Raw genomic sequence first — 8,210 nt, 5'->3', positions numbered from 1 at the left:
GGTTCACGAAACTGCCTGTTCCGGGTTTCTAGAGCGTTGTCAGGCCCGGCCGGCCGGGTTAGCGGCTTGCCAGACCCAACTTGACGAAATTCAGTGCGGCGCGGGTAAACGGCGGGAGTAACTATGACTCTCTTAAGGGTATGGAGGGGGGCCCATGGGCCAGCAAGGAGTTTCTGATGAACATCGGCCGGGACATTTTGACGGCGGGGCAAGAACTAGTTGTTATTGAGGGCGAAGGGCTTGTCCTCAGCTGGTTGATTGTCGAATAGTCGGGGCTGCCGGGCCGGTTACCGATTTGCCCGGCCGGCTTGGTTACCCATTTGCCCGGGCCGGGTTGGTTAACGAATTGTCAGGTTTAGGCTTGGTTAACCATTTGCCCGGGCCGGGTTGGTTAATGAATTGCCATGGCCGGGTTGATTAACGCATTGTCAGGGTTGGGCTTGGTTAAAGATTTCCCCGAGCAGGGTTGGCTAACGCATTGTCAGGAGCGTGCGCGGTTGGTTCACGAAACTGCCTGTTCCGGGTTTCTAGAGCGTTGTCAGGCCCGGCCGGCCGGGTTGGCGGGTTGCCAGACCCAACTTGAGGAAATTCAGTGCGGCGCGGGTAAACGGCGGGAGTAACTATGACTCTCTTAAGGTAAGGAGGGGGGCCCATGGGCCAGCAAGGAGTTTCTGATGAACATCGGCCGGGACATTTTGACGGCGGGGCAAGAACTAGTTGTTATTGAGGGCGAAGGGTTTGTCCTCAGCTGGTTGATTGTCGAATTGTCGGGACTGCCGGGCCGGCTACCGATTTGCCCGGCCGGCTTGGTTAACCATTTGCCCGAGCCGGGTTGGTTACCGAATTGTCAGGGTTGGGCTTGGTTAACCATTTGCCCGAGCCGGGTTGGTTAGTGAATTGCCATGGCCGGGTTGGTTAACGCAGTTTCAGGGTTGGGCTTGATTAACGATTTGCCCGAGCAGGGTTGGCTAACGCATTGTCAGGAGCGTGCGCGGTTGGTTCACGAAACTGCCTGTTCCGGGTTTCTAGAGCGTTGTCAGGCCCGGCCGGCCGGGTTAGCGGGTTGCCAGACCCAACTTGACGTAATTCAGTGCGGCGCGGGTAAACGGCGGGAGTAACTATGACTCTCTTAAGGTAAGGAGGGGGGCCCATGGGCCAGCAAGGAGTTTCTGATGAACATCGGCCGGGACATTTTGACGGCGGGGCAAGAACTAGTTGTTATTGAGGGCGAAGGGTTTGTCCTCAGCGGGTTGATTGTCGAATTGTCGGGGCTGCCGGGCCGGTTAACGATTTGCCCGGCCGGCTTGGTTAACCATTTGCCCGAGCCGGGTTGGTTAATGAATTGCCATGGCCGGGTTGGTTAACGCAGTTTCAGGGTTGGGCTTGATTAACGATTTGCCCGAGCAGGGTTGGCTAACGCATTGTCAGGAGCGTGCGCGGTTGGTTCACGAAACTGCCTGTTCCGGGTTTCTAGAGCGTTGTCAGGCCCGGCCGGCCGGGTTAGCGGGTTGCCAGACCCAACTTGAGGAAATTCAGTGCGGCGCGGGTAAACGGCGGGAGTAACTATGACTCTCTTAACCATGGGCCAGCAAGGAGTTTCTGATGAACATCGGCCGGGACATTTTGACGGCGGGGCAAGACGTAGTTGTTATTGAGGGTGAAGGGTTTGTCCTCAGCTGGTTGATTGTCGAATAGTCGGGGCTGCCGGGCCGGTTACCGATTTGCCCGGCCGGCTTGGTTAACCATTTGCCCGGGCCGGGTTGGTTAACTAATTGTCAGGGTTGGGCTTGGTTAACCATTTGCCCGAGCCGGGTTGGTTAATGAATTGCCATGGCCGGGTTGATTAACGCATTGTCAGGGTTGGGCTTGGTTAACGATTTCCCCGAGCAGGGTTGGCTAACGCATTGTCAGGAGCGTGCGCGGTTGGTTCACGAAACTGCCTGTTCCGGGTTTCTAGAGCGTTGTCAGGCCCGGCCGGCCGGGTTAGCGGGTTGCCAGACCCAACTTGACGAAATTCAGTGCGGCGCGGGTAAACGGCGGGAGTAACTATGACTCTCTTAAGGGTATGGAGGGGGGCCCATGGGCCAGCAAGGAGTTTCTGATGAACATCGGCCGGGACATTTTGACGGCGGGGCAAGACGTAGTTGTTATTGAGGGTGAAGGGTTTGTCCTCAGCTGGTTGATTGTCGAATAGTCGGGGCTGCCGGGCCGGTTACCGATTTGCCCGGCCGGCTTGGTTAACCATTTGCCCGGGCCGGGTTGGTTAACGAATTGTCAGGGTTGGGCTTGGTTAACCATTTGCCCGGGCCGGGTTGGTTAATGAATTGCCATGGCCGGGTTGGTTAACGCAGTTTCAGGGTTGGGCTTGATTAACGATTTGCCCGAGCAGGGTTGGCTAACGCATTGTCAGGAGCGTGCGCGGTTGGTTCACGAAACTGCCTGTTCCGGGTTTCTAGAGCGTTGTCAGGCCCGGCCGGCCGGGTTAGCGGCTTGCCAGACCCAACTTGACGAAATTCAGTGCGGCGCGGGTAAACGGCGGGAGTAACTATGACTCTCTTAAGGGTATGGAGGGGGGCCCATGGGCCAGCAAGGAGTTTCTGATGAACATCGGCCGGGACATTTTGACGGCGGGGCAAGAACTAGTTGTTATTGAGGGCGAAGGGCTTGTCCTCAGCTGGTTGATTGTCGAATAGTCGGGGCTGCCGGGCCGGTTACCGATTTGCCCGGCCGGCTTGGTTACCCATTTGCCCGGGCCGGGTTGGTTAACGAATTGTCAGGTTTAGGCTTGGTTAACCATTTGCCCGGGCCGGGTTGGTTAATGAATTGCCATGGCCGGGTTGGTTAACGCAGTTTCAGGGTTGGGCTTGATTAACGATTTGCCCGAGCAGGGTTGGCTAACGCATTGTCAGGAGCGTGCGCGGTTGGTTCACGAAACTGCCTGTTCCGGGTTTCTAGAGCGTTGTCAGGCCCGGCCGACCGGGTTAGCGGGTTGCCAGACCCAACTTGAGGAAATTCAGTGCGGCGCGGGTAAACGGCGGGAGTAACTATGACTCTCTTAAGGTAAGGAGGGGGGCCCATGGGCCAGCAAGGAGTTTCTGATGAACATCGGCCGGGACATTTTGACGGCGGGGCAAGACGTAGTTGTTATTGAGGGTGAAGGGTTTGTCCTCAGCTGGTTGATTGTCGAATAGTCGGGGCTGCCGGGCCGGTTACCGATTTGCCCGGCCGGCTTGGTTACCCATTTGCCCGGGCCGGGTTGGTTAACTAATTGTCAGGGTTGGGCTTGGTTAACCATTTGCCCGAGCCGGGTTGGTTAATGAATTGCCATGGCCGGGTTGATTAACGCATTGTCAGGGTTGGGCTTGGTTAAAGATTTCCCCGAGCAGGGTTGGCTAACGCATTGTCAGGAGCGTGCGCGGTTGGTTCACGAAACTGCCTGTTCCGGGTTTCTAGAGCGTTGTCAGGCCCGGCCGGCCGGGTTGGCGGGTTGCCAGACCCAACTTGAGGAAATTCAGTGCGGCGCGGGTAAACGGCGGGAGTAACTATGACTCTCTTAAGGTAAGGAGGGGGGCCCATGGGCCAGCAAGGAGTTTCTGATGAACATCGGCCGGGACATTTTGACGGCGGGGCAAGAACTAGTTGTTATTGAGGGCGAAGGGTTTGTCCTCAGCTGGTTGATTGTCGAATTGTCGGGACTGCCGGGCCGGCTACCGATTTGCCCGGCCGGCTTGGTTAACCATTTGCCCGAGCCGGGTTGGTTACCGAATTGTCAGGGTTGGGCTTGGTTAACCATTTGCCCGAGCCGGGTTGGTTAGTGAATTGCCATGGCCGGGTTGGTTAACGCAGTTTCAGGGTTGGGCTTGATTAACGATTTGCCCGAGCAGGGTTGGCTAACGCATTGTCAGGAGCGTGCGCGGTTGGTTCACGAAACTGCCTGTTCCGGGTTTCTAGAGCGTTGTCAGGCCCGGCCGGCCGGGTTAGCGGGTTGCCAGACCCAACTTGACGTAATTCAGTGCGGCGCGGGTAAACGGCGGGAGTAACTATGACTCTCTTAAGGTAAGGAGGGGGGCCCATGGGCCAGCAAGGAGTTTCTGATGAACATCGGCCGGGACATTTTGACGGCGGGGCAAGAACTAGTTGTTATTGAGGGCGAAGGGTTTGTCCTCAGCGGGTTGATTGTCGAATTGTCGGGGCTGCCGGGCCGGTTAACGATTTGCCCGGCCGGCTTGGTTAACCATTTGCCCGAGCCGGGTTGGTTAATGAATTGCCATGGCCGGGTTGGTTAACGCAGTTTCAGGGTTGGGCTTGATTAACGATTTGCCCGAGCAGGGTTGGCTAACGCATTGTCAGGAGCGTGCGCGGTTGGTTCACGAAACTGCCTGTTCCGGGTTTCTAGAGCGTTGTCAGGCCCGGCCGGCCGGGTTAGCGGCTTGCCAGACCCAACTTGACGAAATTCAGTGCGGCGCGGGTAAACGGCGGGAGTAACTATGACTCTCTTAAGGTATGGAGGGGGGCCCATGGGCCAGCAAGGAGTTTCTGATGAACATCGGCCGGGACATTTTGACGGCGGGGCAAGACGTAGTTGTTATTGAGGGTGAAGGGTTTGTCCTCAGCTGGTTGATTGTCGAATAGTCGGGGCTGCCGGGCCGGTTACCGATTTGCCCGGCCGGCTTGGTTAACCATTTGCCCGGGCCGGGTTGGTTACCGAATTGTCAGGGTTGGGCTTGGTTAACCATTTGCCCGGGCCGGGTTGGTTAACGCAGTTTCAGGGTTGGGCTTGATTAACGATTTGCCCGAGCAGGGTTGGCTAACGCATTGTCAGGAGCGTGCGCGGTTGGTTCACGAAACTGCCTGTTCCGGGTTTCTAGAGCGTTGTCAGGCCCGGCCGGCCGGGTTAGCGGCTTGCCAGACCCAACTTGACGAAATTCAGTGCGGCGCGGGTAAACGGCGGGAGTAACTATGACTCTCTTAAGGTAAGGAGGGGGGGCCCATGGGCCAGCAAGGAGTTTCTGATGAACATCGGCCGGGACATTTTGACGGCGGGGCAAGAACTAGTTGTTATTGAGGGCGAAGGGTTTGTCCTCAGCTGGTTGATTGTCGAATTGTCGGGACTGCCGGGCCGGTTACCGATTTGCCCGGCCGGCTTGGTTAACCATTTGCCCGAGCCGGGTTGTTTAGCGAATTGCCACGTATGGGTTGGTTAACGAATTGTCGGGTTTGGGCTTGGTTAACGACTTGACCGTGCAGGGTTGGTTAACGAATTGTCCGGGTCAGACTGGTTAACGAATTGTCCGGCTGGGTTGGTGCACTCATTGCCAGGACAGGGTTGTTTAATGAATTGTCCGTTCCCAGTTGGTTCACGAATTGGCAAGGCCAGGGTGGTTAAGGAATTGTCCGGGCCAGGTTGGTTAACGAATTGCCCGTCCTGGCTGGTTAACGAATTGTCCGGGCCAGGTTGGTTAACGAATTGCCCGTCCTGGCTGGTTAACGAATTGTCAGGGTCAGGTTGGTTAACGAATTGCCATGGCCGGGTAGGTTAACGAATTGCCAGAGCCAGCTTGGTTAACGAATTGTCCGGCCGGGTTGGTTAACGAATTGTCCGTTCCCAGTTGGTTCACGAATTGGCAAGGACAGGGTGGTTAACGAATTGTCCGGCCGGGTTGGTGCACTCATTGCCAGGACAGGGTTGGTTACCGAATTGTCCGTTCCCAGTTGGTTCACGAATTGGAAAACCAGGGTGGTTAAAGTATTGTCCGGGCCTGGTTGGTTAACGAATTGCCCGTCCTGGTTGGTTAACGAATTGTCCGGGTCAGGTTGGTTAACGAATTGCCAGGGTCTGGTTGGTTACCGAATTGTCCGGCCGGGTTGGTGCACTCATTGCCAGGACAGGGTTGGTTGACGAATTGCCCGTCCTGGTTGGTTAACGAATTGCCAGGGTCTGGTTGGTTACCGAATTGTCCGGCCGGGTTGGTGCACTCATTGCCAGGACAGGGTTGGTTGACGAATTGCCCGTCCTGGTTGGTTAACGAATTGCCAGGGTCTGGTTGGTTACCGAATTGTCCGGCCGGGTTGGTGCACTCATTGCCAGGACAGGGTTGGTTAACGAATTGTCAGGGTCAGGTTGGTTAACGAATTGCCATGGCCGGGTAGGTTAACGAATTGCCAGAGCCAGCTTGGTTAACGAATTGTCCGGCCGGGTTGGTTAACGAATTGTCCCGGCCAGGTTGGTTAACGAATTGCCAGAGCCAGCTTGGTTAACGAATTGTCCGGCCGGGTTGGTGCACTCATTGCCAGGACAAGGTTGGTTAACGAATTGCCCGGTTCCGAATGGTTAACGAATTGCCCGGTCCCGTTCGGTTCACGAATTGCCCGCCCGCTGATTGTTAACTTTTCGCACCGGCGGGGGATGGCTTGGGTAACGAGCCTCCAAGATCTGTCGGTTAACCATTTGCCCGGTGGCAATTCGTTAACCAAGTCCGCTCCGGAAGTCTGGATGGGGGTCGGATTTGCCGGCCGAGGCCGACCCGGAGTTCCAGAGGCTCGGCCGCCGGGGTCAGATTCGGCCGCCCCTTTGACACATGCAATTTCTGTACGGGGGCATTGGCGGGGTTCCTGCAGATATATAGGGAGGCCGTTTTCACGAGTTGTTGAAGTATTCGGTAGATGGCACCGGCCTCCCCAATTGGTTAACCCGGGCCACGCGGCAGCTTTTCCGCACGATTCCGAAGATTGCCGGTATGGATTTTCGGACAAATACCCAATTGCGGAAGTCTGTCAGCGGGACCTATTCGCAGGCCCATGCCGGCCGAGGGGCGGCATTTTCCGTATGACTACCGGTGCTCCGGCCGCCGAATGGAAACCTTGCCCGAATGAATTTCTGACAAAGTCCCGAGGCGGGAGCCAGTAAGGGGACGTATTCGGCGGGCCGTGCCGGCCGAGCGGCGGCATTTTCGGAGGGACAACCGCAGGTCCCGCCGTCGATCCGAGACCTTGGCTGAAGAGTCGAAAGTAATCTAAGTCCCGACTCGGAAGTCAGAATGAAGGCGACTTCGGGGCCCTCCTGCCGACCGAGGCGGCCGATCGACGGCGGCACTACCGGAGGGCCGCCCGCCGAGCCAGCCGCGTGCCCTCGGCGCCACGCCGGTTAACCAATTGCCGTCGGAAGCCTGTGAAGGTCGGATCTGCCCCGTCGGGCGGGCCCGAGGTGCCCCGCGACCGGCATGAGCTCCGGGCGTCGTGCCGCCGGTTTGACACATGTCATTGTTGCACGGTCTGTCGCGGCTCTGGTTAACGAGTTAGGCCCGGAAGTCACTATGGGGGTCGGATTTGCCCCGCCTGGCGGGGCCAGAGTGCGACCTTCCCGGCAGGACTTCCGGGAGGCATCCCGCCGACTTGACACATGCAATTTCTGTACGGGGGGATTGGCGGGGTTCCCGGAGATTTACGGGAACACGTTTTCCAGACACACTTAGCAGGGTGACTAGTGGTACGGTTGACACAGTGCAGAGTTCTAAGTGAGCCTTACTCAATTGTGACTCAGTAAGCGGGAGGCCGGGCGAGCTCCGACTTACAATGATAAAAGCTTTTTTTCGCTATTTCCGAAAAAAATGACAAAGTCCAAGAACGCAGCGGGGGCTGCGGACAGACAGAGTCTGAGCGCGGACTGCGGGCGGCGGCCGGCAGACCGACGGTGGCAAAAGCTTTATATCGATCCGAAAAGCAAAGAGGCATTGTGTGTACCAAGACGGAGAAGGGACAAGCCTGCCGCTGGTGCCCTCGCGAGTGTCGTCTGCGTTAGACCTCTGTTCCCCGATCGATCCGGCTTGGTCGGTCCTACCTTTGGGAGAGGCCGAGTGGAAGCGACGGTCTCGACACGTGCGCCGAACTTCCGTGCTCGGCTCGTTACCATCTCCGGAGGTGGGCAGGTGGGTCTGCCGCGGGGCGGCCCGATTGCCGACCGAGGGCTTCATGCTTTGGGCGGAATTGACGTTGGGCATTCGCACGTTTGCACCACGATCGATTGACGGAGTCTCCCGCCGGCGGACGGGACTGCTGTGCGCATAGATGACGGGGGCCGGTCGAACGACCGTCGACCATCCCGAGAAGGCAGCTACACCCACGCGCATATACCTAGGCGGTGAAGGTGCGGACCTCACCGGCGCGATCGACGGGGTGGGATGGCGAGGCGTTCACCGGCGCGGCGTTAGGCC

This window comes from Mobula birostris, unplaced genomic scaffold, assembly GCF_030028105.1.
Source record: "Mobula birostris isolate sMobBir1 unplaced genomic scaffold, sMobBir1.hap1 scaffold_1675, whole genome shotgun sequence".
In the NCBI taxonomy this organism is placed as follows: Eukaryota; Metazoa; Chordata; class Chondrichthyes; order Myliobatiformes; family Myliobatidae; genus Mobula; species Mobula birostris.
Note: the sequence above shows the minus strand (reverse complement) of the source record.